This window comes from Alligator mississippiensis, chromosome 2 (genome assembly GCF_030867095.1).
Source record: "Alligator mississippiensis isolate rAllMis1 chromosome 2, rAllMis1, whole genome shotgun sequence".
NCBI classification, from domain to species: Eukaryota; Metazoa; Chordata; order Crocodylia; family Alligatoridae; genus Alligator; species Alligator mississippiensis.
The window spans coordinates 5,905,248-5,917,255 of NC_081825.1; positions in this window are offsets into that span (position 1 = coordinate 5,905,248).

Genomic DNA, 12,008 nt, shown 5'->3' on the forward strand with positions numbered 1-12,008 from the left:
AAGGCTGGTGAGATGGTTTCTATTGCCAGTGCCTGTGCTCTGCCTCGCCTTTGGATAACCCTGGACTTCAACCTCTGGCATTGTCTGGCCAGAGCATAAAATAAGAACCACTGCTCATCTAAGAGCCTGTCCAAATCCCATCACAGGGAATAGGAAGGCTCTGCTTGCATGAAGGGTTTCGACAGAGACCCCATACTGGACCTCTGCCTGTAGAGGGTGTCCGACATTGCACGGTGCTGTGCACTCGATAGCAGTGGTGCCCGGGCTTCCTAAACCTTCTAGATACAAGCCAAACTTCACCTGGGCAAGAGCCACGGGACACACAGCTTCAGAGATGCTCCAGTGCCTGATCAGTGCCCTGCGCCCGGCTCAACTAATCATTGGTCAGTAAATGACTTCCTGCAAAAGCCACATCTGAACTGTTCGGGAGGCACTTGCAGCTTGCAAACTGCAGTTAGAGGGTACTTAGGCACCCTGCTGTATAATTGGCCTAATAAAAGATATCGCATCTACGCAAAAAACCTTGCCTGTCCTTTTATATAGGGTACTCGCGTCATGTAATGTACAGTGTTGCTCAACAGTGCCTCAATACTTTCTCTCTCTCATGCACCCATGCACCACACACCCATGCATGCACATGCACACACATATGCATACATACAATAAGGTACTATAGCACCGTCATATATAGTACTTTGTATAATACTGGTAGTATAGAAGGTATAATAACAGATATATACTCTACGGGCTCCTTTTATACTTTATATATTGTTAGTCACATACAGTATAGATCCGATCATAATATAGTATAGAGTATGTGCATGGGTATATCTGTATGTGTGTGTATATGTGTTTATATACACACATGAAAGAAACCTATAGAGTTTATACCTATAATATATACTGCTCTCTATATCTATCTATCTATCTATCTATCTATCTATCTATCTATCTATCTATCTATCTATCTATCTATCTATCTTCACATTACTTCTATCTATCTATCTATCTATCTATCTATCTATCTATCTATCTATCTATCTATCTATCTATCTATCTATCTCATTACTTCTATCTTCACATTACTTCTATCTATCTATCTATCTATCTATCTATCTATCTATCTATCTATCTATCTATCTATCTATCGTAAGAACCCCATAGAGTACATAACTATATATATAGTGTGTATATATATTATTTACTAGATAGATCATAGTAAAAGTAATATAGATGTAGGTACCATATCTATAAAGTTCTTATATAGTAAGTATCCCATAGAGTTGGCTACTGACTCTTTCTCCTTCCCCATCCTGCTTTGCACATATGAACCCCATCCCCGTCTCCCCCTCCAAACATCCCCCCACCCCAGGCTCAGCCCTGTGCAGCTCCTTCCCAGACTCTGCAGGGCGCTTCTCTGCCCAGAAGCCAGCACTGATCCTGCTGGTGACAAGGTGGTGCTGGAGAAGGCCTCGCATCCAAGAGCCCCCGATCACCCGCGACGTTACTGTGCCCAGCAATATTCGCAGCAGCTGTGTGGGCTCCGCCTGAGATGGCCACGGTGGACTGCCCAGCCAGCGTGTTTGCATTTCAGCTTTGAACGCCAAAGGGCTCCCGTGCCCTCCAGTCCCCGTGCTGCCCCGTCTCGGCTGGGAAATGTCAGGTTCAGTGGCTGCGTGTTTCGCTGGCAGACCATCAACCTGATTATTTCCCCCCCCTTCGCAGTTCCAGTCCATTGGTTTCATTAAGTTAATCCAAGCATCAATAAATGCAGCTGCTGGAAGGAGTTTGTAAAGAGATCAGCTTAACCCCTCTGGTGCTGGGACCCGCAGTACTTGGAGAGCATTTCTTTCTATATAGGCCGAAGAGGCTAGAAAGATCAGGGGGTAGGGGGGCGTTTCTCCACCCAGGAGAAACTCAGGAGCTGGGATCCTGAGCCCAAGAACCTGGGCATCTGTGACATCTTCTCAGCCAAAGCCCAGATCCAGCACCCTATCCTCTTTCTCCCTGACCTCCTCCACCTCTCCAGGCTCCAGGCCTCCAGGCTTCTGGGGCACCATCCTCTCCTGCCTTTCCTCTTGCCTCCTAAACCCTTCCTATAACACGGCATTGAGATGACCCTCCCCATCCCAAATCCAGCTTCATGTAGGTCCTGACAGCGGTCTGGGCTTTGTCTCCTTTCTCTTTCCCCCTCTCCATCCCTAAGCCTTCTCTTCCTCAGACACAAATCCACCTGCTACCTCTATGCTGGGGACTCTACCCCTTGTATCATCACTCTTTCTCACATCTCCTTGTAGGTGAATAGTGACCTCAAGCCCAATATTGCTAGCACGCAGCTTGTAGTCTTCCCCCACTCACTGCAAACCCTCCAACTACCTCCTTTCTTGCTCATGCCAGACACCATTGACACTGGTAGCTCTGTTGCTTCATCTTCCCAGGGGCACTGGTGCTGTGTGGAGATCCCTGCCCTGAATGCTGTTTGACCACCTCTGTTCCAGGACTGGCACCTGTATATCGTTATGCTTCGCCTTGTCATCCCTGATTTCCCCTCCAAAGACAAGGCAGTTTGAAGACTTTTATGGCCCCATAGCAAATGGGTGACACTGGTGCAAGAAGTCAGAGGAGGAGCATAAATATCGACAGGTGTGGAAGCAGGGTCAGGCCTGAATCAAACCCTTGGGTAGAAACATCCCCAGTGCCTGGGGGGGCATATCCGTGCGCTGCTCCCAAGGACTCATCTGCACATTTCTTCTGGGAATAGCAGAGTCCCAGCTCAATATTGGGGCACCTTGAATCAGTCAATCCGACACAACATAGACCTAGCACCCGAACCTGCCACAGGTGAAGCAGGGGGATCACATCAGTCCTTCTTTTATATCAATGAATATATATTATATGCTCAAGAGGTCCCGGATAGAGGGTCATAGCCCCCATTACAGAGGAATGCAACCCCCTCATAGCCCATACCCCAAGGTAGGGGTACAATTCCTTCTTGGAGTAAAATGTAGGGGTAAAATTCCTTCCTGACCCCAAATATAGGGATCAGTTTGACTCTGAGTGGAGGGGCAAGACCCTCTAGCCAGAAACCTTCAACTTTGGTCCTAGCAAGAGCATTGGCACAGACCAGAGTCCCCAGCCAACACCCAATGACTCTGAAGAAGGCTTAAAATCATCCTAACACATGGAGCAATAAAAAGGAGGCAGGGGGCTACCAGAAAAACCCACAAAAATGGGAAATCCCCATAGTAGAGGATAGGCATCGTTAGGCCTAGATCATCCCCCACCAGCGGCTGTCCAACCTCTTCTTGAACAGCTCCAGTGATGGAGCGTCCATGCCTTGCCTAGGCATCTATCCTATGCTCTAACAGTGAAGAAGTTGGGTTTTTGGGGGAAATCCAGTCTAAACTTACAACGTAGGTAAAGTCATAGTATCATAGTGCTTAGGGTCGGAAGGGACCTAAACAGATCACCAGGTCCGACCCCCCGCCCCGGGCAGTAACGGGTGCCGGGGTCATATCACCCCAGCCAAATATCTGTCCGGCCTCCTCTTGAAGACAAATCAAAGTCCTTTTAATTGGGGATGAATGGGGGTCTGAGGGGCCAGCAGAGATCAATGAGGACTTTACCGCAGGTGGAAATACTGCACCGGGCAGACAATGGAAGATGTGCACCAGAGGTGCCAGGCAGACACGACAGTCACAGCCCTAGCCGATCCCTTGTTATATACTGCATCACAGCAGCAATGAAGTAGCAGTGCAAGCAGGGGGCTGGCTTCCCTCCCACCCTCTTGCAGTTGAGGAAATAAATGGAAAAGAATAAATTATGCAAAATGGAGATCCCCCCTCAATGCCCTTGTTTCTCAGGGGAATTGCTATGACTAATTTGCAATAGGAGGCAGGGGCTATTCAAATAGGCAACATCTGGCTCTGGCTGCAAGGGGAAGCCAGCGGAGGAAGCAGCCACCTGGTTCAGCTGAAATAGGCGGCTTGGAGATGCTGCAGGGGAACAGAGTCTGCGTGGGGACGCGCCAGAGGTCTGACATCCGGCCAACAGAAGTGTGCATTAGCTCTCAGGGCTGCCTCCAGCCCCTGCGTCAGCTGGGCTGTGGGCTATCGTGAACCACCCCCGGCCCTGGGCCTGCCAGCCAGGTGTGCAGGAGCACAATCCAGGGAGCCGACGTGCCGCTGATGTTGCAGGGGACTGGAAGCCGGTAGCTCCATGGCTTGTCGACGTCTGCATCTCAGGAGTCATTACAGTGCTGCCACAAAGCCAAGAGCGTACAAGAACAGCGTCCTTGTCCACAGCGGCTTGGCATGATGGAAGGGACTCACATCTCTGCCCGTGACCTAGGGTAGGCCATTTAATAACTAAGTGCCTCAGTCTCCCCATCTGTGAAATGGGGGAGTCGTAATGCTAGCACAGATCTCTTCTATGGCATCATTCATGGGCAGGTCTCAGAGGACAGGGAGTGATGTGTTCAAAGTCACTGCTAAGAGTAGCTGTGCCTGTGGTCTGCTATGGGTAGTCTCCATGCTTCTGGGCTTTGCTGTTTGCCGCGTGGGGTCAGGAAGGAATTTTTCCCCCTCCTGTTGGGAATTTACCCCCTGGCCGGATGAATACAGGTGGTGGGGGTTTTGCCTTCCCCCATAGCAAGGGTTGTGGACCTTTTCCTTGGATGTCGAGAGTATTTTAACCACCCTTGCAGCAGGACATTGGTCACTGTTGTCCCCCTGCTTGACCAGCGGCAGGTGATAGGACACCTGGTTGTCTGGCAGGGTTGTCGGTGTAGTTTTAGGAGCGGGTTAGATGAGGATTTGTCTGGGATGCTTCGTCTGTTCCAGCCCGACTGCTTTATGACTCTATGACCCGAGCTGCAATCCCAGTCCAATGCTGTACCCACACGGATACTCGTAACCTTTATCTTCAAGGATGTCCTTTACTGCCTTTGCCTAGCTACTTCTGAGACCCCAGGGCTGCTGGTGGCTCAGGTACAGACCTAGGTGCTGCTCTGACACCACTCGCCTAGGTGACCTTGGGCATCTCCCTTGACCTCTGCTTGCTTCCTGCTTCGAGTGTAATCTTTACGGTCTCCACAGGTACGTCTGCAGAGACACGGGCCCTGAACGGTGTCCAAAAACTATATGGCTTCCATCTAAGCACCTTGGCCTCTTGTTGCCTAGAGTCATGTCTCCCAGGGCCAAACCTCCTTCCAGCAGTGGCATCACTGCAGATTTGTTTGCTGTCCTCTGCGGTGTGTGAGGACGCGTCGGGGAATGCAGCTGAGATGCTGCACGCATGCCCTCTCCTTCAGCATGCCTCAGGCTGCCACAGCCCTTGTTGGGCCTCCATATGGCATCGCAGCATGCAGATCCCAGCATACAGGATACCCATGCCCTGCCTGACATTGTTTGGAACAAATCATGCTGGCTTGTTGCAAGGTTTGTCAATAGCTTTTAGCCCTAGCTCATTATTTCTGCCATTAGCCAATGAGTCCAGGCGTCAAAGCCCAGCGAGAGCATCAGTCTGTCCATCTATCTGCACTCACAGACAGAGACGCCCCATGTCACACACTCTTCATGAAAGCCCTGGGCTTGACTGCAGCTTTGCAAGCATTGTCAAGCAGATGGATTTTGCATAGGCTTTATAATACATTCAGTCAGGGCCCTGTTCCCCCCCCTGCACGACTTCACCCTGCACTTTCAAGGAGATCAAGATATAAAGACTATTTTTAGAAGCAAGTGGAAACCTACGGCTGTGCTAGTCATCACTAAAGATCCCTTGTCCGCTGTCACAAGACGCGGGTCAAGAAGTCAGATCCCCTGAAGACACTTCCCGGGGGGGGTGAAGTTCACAATGAGAGAGATGGACAAGGAGAGGAGCGGACATCTGTGCCAGGGATCCCAGACGGGCCTGGGAAGCAGCAGGGCACTGCGTTAGTCATCGATGCTCCTTTCCAACCAAGAATGGCTTTTCCATTAAAGTGAGCCCTTTTGCACAGAGGTTCCTATTTTTGCAGAATAAAAATTTAGCTTTCTGTGGCAAAGCCAAACTTTTTTAAAACATTTTTTTTTGGAGCGGGGGTGGCGGGGGAGAAGAAGCAGGGAGCAGGGGTGACAGCATTCAGGTAGGGCTCTTTTGAGAATCAACCAAAGCATTCTTTTTAAAAAATAATGAAAAATCTCTTCCTTCACAGATTTCTTATTCAGCTCTCTTTATGCTTCTCCCAGATCCCTCTCTCTCTTTCTCTGTCTTGTACAGTCACACACAGTTTTTGGAAACTGTTATCGAACACCTGGACATTTTCCCGCCTGGGGTCGATGGAGGAAAAGCCCTATTAGATCATGACCGCAGCCACGGAAGGATTATTCCCTAATGTATATTTACTAGTATTTTGTTCAGTCTAGCTTTAAATGTGCTAAGTGATGGGGCTTTGACCTTGGGCAGGCTGTTCAACAGCCTCTCTGTCTCGCACACACACACACACTTTGTAAAACCACTCAACATAACCCACCCCGAGTGCAGGTCACGAAGGAACTGATCTGACACCTGTGCTTTAAAACATGCTTTAAAACACCGTGCTATCCAACACGCTTTAAAACTCCAGCAAAGCAGAGCCGAGGCTGAAACCTATTCTCTCTGCTAGGTCCTTGCCTCGCTCTTTTGTCCCCTGACTGCCTTTGACTTTATTTCCACGCTGCTCCTGTGACCGAGGGCATTTCTAGTCGCATCATTATAGAACGAGATTAAGTGACTTGGCCACGGTGCAAGAGGCAGTCTGTGTCAGAGCAGGGCATCACACCCAGGTCTCTAACCACTGGACCATCTTTCCCTGTGCTGGAGGTCATTCATAACGTGTCAGCTACCCGACAAAAATGAAAGGCTTAGTGAGGGCCCTTGAAGACACCAGCACGAAGCTCCCCGGTGCAGACAATCAGCAGAAGCCACCGTGGCTTCAAGAAGCATCAGAAATCCTCTTTGCAAAGGGGACGTTTCTACATGGGCAGCTGAATCCTCACTCGTGGGTCTGGCTTGGTGGGGATATCTTCAGCGGAGCATGCAGGGCGAGATTTGGGTCTCAGATACCCTGGCGTGATCCTCCAGTAGTCTGGTGTGCATCAGTGGACTCACACCTGAATTATATTGTGACCAGAGCTCAGGGTGGGTAAAAACCTCAGCACGATTTTCACGTGGAGCGCCCCAGGGGTCGGTCCTGGAGCCTGTCTTGTTCAATATCTCCATGAACCACCTGGAAGATGGCCCAGAGCGCACCCTCGGCAAGTGTGCAATGACACCAAGCTCTGGGGAGGAGTAGATACACTGGAGGGTAGGGCTGGGATTCAGAGGGCATGTCTACACGTGCGCATTTTCTGTGCAGTAACCCAAATTACTGCACAGTATGGGGGCATGTTTCCACAGCGCAGTAAATATGGCAACTTATGTTGACTTGAGCATAAATTTGATACTTGCATCATGCAGGCTTTAAATTTACGCCCGGGTAGTTACTGCGCAGTAATGCACGTGTAGACGCTTTACTGTGCAGTAACTGGCTGTGTGGACTGACTTGGGACTAACTAACAGTCCACTCACAGCGTTAATGCGCTTTAATACCTGCAAATGTAGATGCCAGCCTATTCCCGCTTACTGTGCAGTAACTTACTGTGCGGTAAATTTAAGCTGGAGTAAATGTGCATGTAGACATGCCCAGAGAGACCTCAACAAATTGGAAGATGGGACTAAAAGAAATCTCGGGAGATCCAATAAGAAGTGCAAAGTCCAGCACTTAGGATGAAACAATCCCATGCACCAGGGCAGGCTGGGGGTGACTGCCTGGGCAGCAGAGAAGGACCTGGGGGTGGCAGGGGACAAGAAGCTGAGCAGGAGCCAGCAGTGTGCCCGTGTTGCCAAGAAGGCTATCGGCGTCCTGGGCTGCATTGGTAGGAGCATTGCCAGCACATGGAGGGCAGTGATTCTTCCCTCTATTCAGCACTGGGGAGGCCACAGCTGGAGTCCTGTGTCCAGCTGTGGGCCCCCCAGTACAGAAAAGATGTGGACACGTTGGAGACAGTCCAGTGGAGGGCAATGAAAATGGTTGGGGTGGGCTGGGGGACAGGACTTGTGAGGAGAGGAGGAGGGAAATGGGCTGATTGAGTCTGCAGAAGAGAAGACCGAGGTGGATTGAATGGCAGCCTTCACCTCCTTGCAGGGGGGCTGCAAAGAGGATGGAGCTGGGCTGGTCTCAGTGGGGGCAGACGGCAGGACAAGGAGCAATGGGCTCAAGCTGCAGCAAGGGACGCTGAGGTTGGATATTAGGGAAATCTTTTTCACTAGGAGGTTAGTGAAGCACTGGGACAGGCTCCCCAGAGAGGTGGTGGCATCTCCGTCCTTGGAGGTGTTTAAGACCCAGGTAGACAAAGCCTTGGCTGGGATGATGTAGTTAGGGCTGGTCCTGCTTGGAGCAGGGAGGTGGACTAGATGTGACCTCCTGAGCTCCCTTCCAACCCTACTTTTCTATGATTTTTATATACTTCATGGTGCTAAACAGGTCCTTGTTTTCCTTGGTGTTTAGATGCAGCTGCTTTTTTTTTTGGACTGGAGGAGGGGCACTTTGTGCCCAAAAGCTTGCCTGACCTCTCTGCCAGCTATAGAGTTGGTCCAATAAGATGACCAAACGCATCTCTTCCCTGGACCATCATGGCAACATCATCTCTACAGCATGGCAGCAGCACCCATAGCCACAATGGCAGCAGTGCCCGGAGAAACCGCAGCAGTGCCCATAGCCACAATGACATCTGATGGGGGATTTGAAGAACATGGAAGAAACCTTCAGCCACCTACTTCAGAGAGAGAAACTAATTTCCCCTTGGCAATACTGGGGAGAGACTCTCTCCAGGGGCATTGTCTTTGCAGGCAGCCCCAACAAGGTTGAGGTGGACGGCATCTAAATGCCTCCTGATTAGCTGGGAGAAGCAGTAGCATCCCCACCAAAACCCACCTGGGGCAATGGGTTGTGGTCTCAGAGGATGGGCCTCCTGGTGCCACACCACAGCACTCACCATAGCTGCCCTTCATGGGGTAGCAAAGCAGAGTTTGCATCTTCCTCTGAAGCAGCTGGTCCTGGAGACGATGGGCTATGGACCAGATACATCCATGGTCACATCTGCTTTGGTTCCTCCTCTGCAGCACGCAGCAGGGGAGAGGGTGCACCTTTGTTCCTAGGCACCCAATTTGCAACTGCAGAGGTGCCTAATCCTGTATTGGGGCAGCGGGATACAGAGGGTAGGCACTGCAATGCTGGTTGAAGCCCCCGCCATGGGCACAGCAAGCACCCAACCCAGGCACTCAGTGTTGAAGCCTAGTGGCTGAAGCCTGGTCTCGTCCTCCCAAGTACCACTGTCTTCCTAGTCCTTTGCTATCAGTGTCTGGAGTCAGAAGGAGCCCTCTGAGCTGGCAGGCTGCACCAGCCAGGGGCCAAACTCACCCAGCGCCATGCAGGGAGCGATTGTGCCCATTGCCTCGGCTGTCTCTCACCTTGCGTCTCCCAAGTCACATCACTCACAGGCCATCACATCGACTTAGGCTGAGCCAGCATGTGGCTACCGACAGCCAGGGGAAGTCCTGCAAAGCAACCTAGCAATCCGTGAGCAAGGGGTGACTTTCAAAGCCAGGCCAACTGGGGCCTCAACAGTTGTGGTGTGTGCTTGTGCGTGCAGCGGTTGTGTCCATCAGGTCTGGCTTCAGGGCGCTGGGTGCAGCGCGGGTTCGGAGCAGTCACAGCAGCAGCTCTGGTCCATTTAGCTTCATGCAGGTGGCACCTCGAAGCTGGATCCCAAATCTGAGTGCAGTCGCAGGTAACTGAGGATCCTCTGCCAACTTGGTGCACACATGCACTTGCTGTTTTCTCTGTCCTGGGGCTAGCCCAGCTCCGGCTCAGACTCTGCCCCTTGGTAGCTAATTGCAAAGAAGCCATTGCTTTGCTTGGATGTGCTGATGGGAGCAGTCAGCAGTGCTCGTGGCAGCTGGCTTCGTGTCACAGTGGAACAAATTGGTCTCCGGCAGCTGTCAGATACGGGCGCCATGTATATCAGGCATGCCTGGGCAGCAGGGAGGGGACCCTTGACCTTGTGTTTGGAAGGCACATGCCTTTACCACCTGCGCTAAAAGGTTTCCTCTGCAGCTGGTAGCTGGAGAGATCGTGAATCCTTAGAATCACAGACTCATAGAAAATAAGCAGGAGGTCACATCTAGTCCAACCCCTGCTCCAAGCAGGACCAGCCCCAACTCCATCATCCCAGCCAAGGCTGTGTCCTTGCTGGGTCTTAAACACCTTCAAGCATGGAGACTGTACCACCTCTCTGGGGAGCCTGTCCCAGTGCTTCACCGCCCTCCTCGGGAGAAAGTTCTTCCTAATATCCTCCCTTGCTGCAACTTGAGCCCATTGCTCCTTGTCCTGCCATCTGCCCCTACTGAGAGCAGCCCAGCTCCATCCTCTTTGCAGCCCCCCTGCAGGGAGGTGAAGGCTGCTATTCAATCCCCCTCGGTCTTCTCTTCTGCAGACTAAATAGCCCACTCCTCTCAGCCTCTCCTCATAAGTCACATGCCTTGAACCCTCACACCTTGCTACTACGAGTATGTGCGTGTGACTGGTGTTTGCTAGATGCATCCTCGGCCAGCTTGGGTCCTGATGGCTGTGCAGCTGCAGAAGCCTGGCGCTGAGCCCAGCGGAGGCCCTTATCCACTGACCCAGGGACCTGGCTGGGTCTCTCAGTGTTTGCTGCTGCAGCTGTGGGCTGCAATCCTAGCGCCGGGGCTGTCTGCACAAGCTGCAGCCCTCCCCATGGATTGCCTGGCAGATGTAGCTTAGCAGGCAACACCCACTTGCTCGGAGGCAGAGAGTAAGATGCTGGGAGCACCAGCATGAAGGAGCAGGCAGTGCATACCCCAGGGAGCTCCCACTGCAAAGAAGGGGTGATTAGTGCTGGCCTGGAGGACCGATCCAGCCCATCATCTAGCTCACAGGGCTCTCCATGGGTCCAAAAATGTGGGACCCATTAATAACAGCTCCAAATTTCCAGACCTGTGGAAGTTCAGTGGGCTTCGTAGCATGGCTTAGCAGGCTAGGTCAGGGGCATGGGGCTGGGATGGGATGAGGTGAGATGCAGGACCTGATTTGGATGTCACGAGGCAGGATCTGGGTGCACGGGGCTTGATCCAGGTAGCTGTGCCTGATCCGGATGGCGTGAATAGGGAGCTGATTGCACAGGACCTAATTCAGGCCCTGACCCTGTGGATCCAGCCCTGCGCCACACATCTGGCCCGCAGAGCCAAGAGGTGGAGCACTGCAGCCCTAAACAAATGAGATGGACAGCACGGCAGCTGGGCAGCAAGGAGGTGAAGGAACTCGCCCATGGTGACACAGGCAGTCAGTGGCAGGGCTGTCATCTCTACGATCATAAGCTGTCATGCTGAGGATGCCTTAGCTGGACTGGAAGAGGAGGCCCTGAATGCTAGTGCCCAGGCTGGGTGCGTCTGGAGAGCTGTTAGCAGCCCTGGATCTGCTGTGACAGCCACCAGCTGCTGGCACAGCTGGGGCAGGTGAAGCCTGTGCCCCTTTAGTGCAAAAGGGCATCATGGTCCGGCCCGGACACAACAACAGTCCGTCCCCACAAGGGATGGGTAGCACAGGCCGTGTCTCTGAGCGGCTGAAGCCTGGCTGGACTCAGTCCCTGCACACCTGGCTGTGCACTGGCCTGCTTTTTGCATCACGCACATCCATGCTGACGACCGTGGGGGGCCAGTTTCGGCTGCCCTCCCTTTGAGACGTGGTGCCTCTGATAGGTAACATCACAGCGTGCCTCTGTGTGCCACTTTCGATTAGCGCCGCATCACCTCGGAGGTTACCGCTTCTCCCAGCGGCTAATTACGAGCGACCCGGCACCAGCCCTAGTCTGGGCCATCAAATGCCACTGCTGTCATTGCTAGAGACAAGCAGCGATGGGGAGTCATGCGGT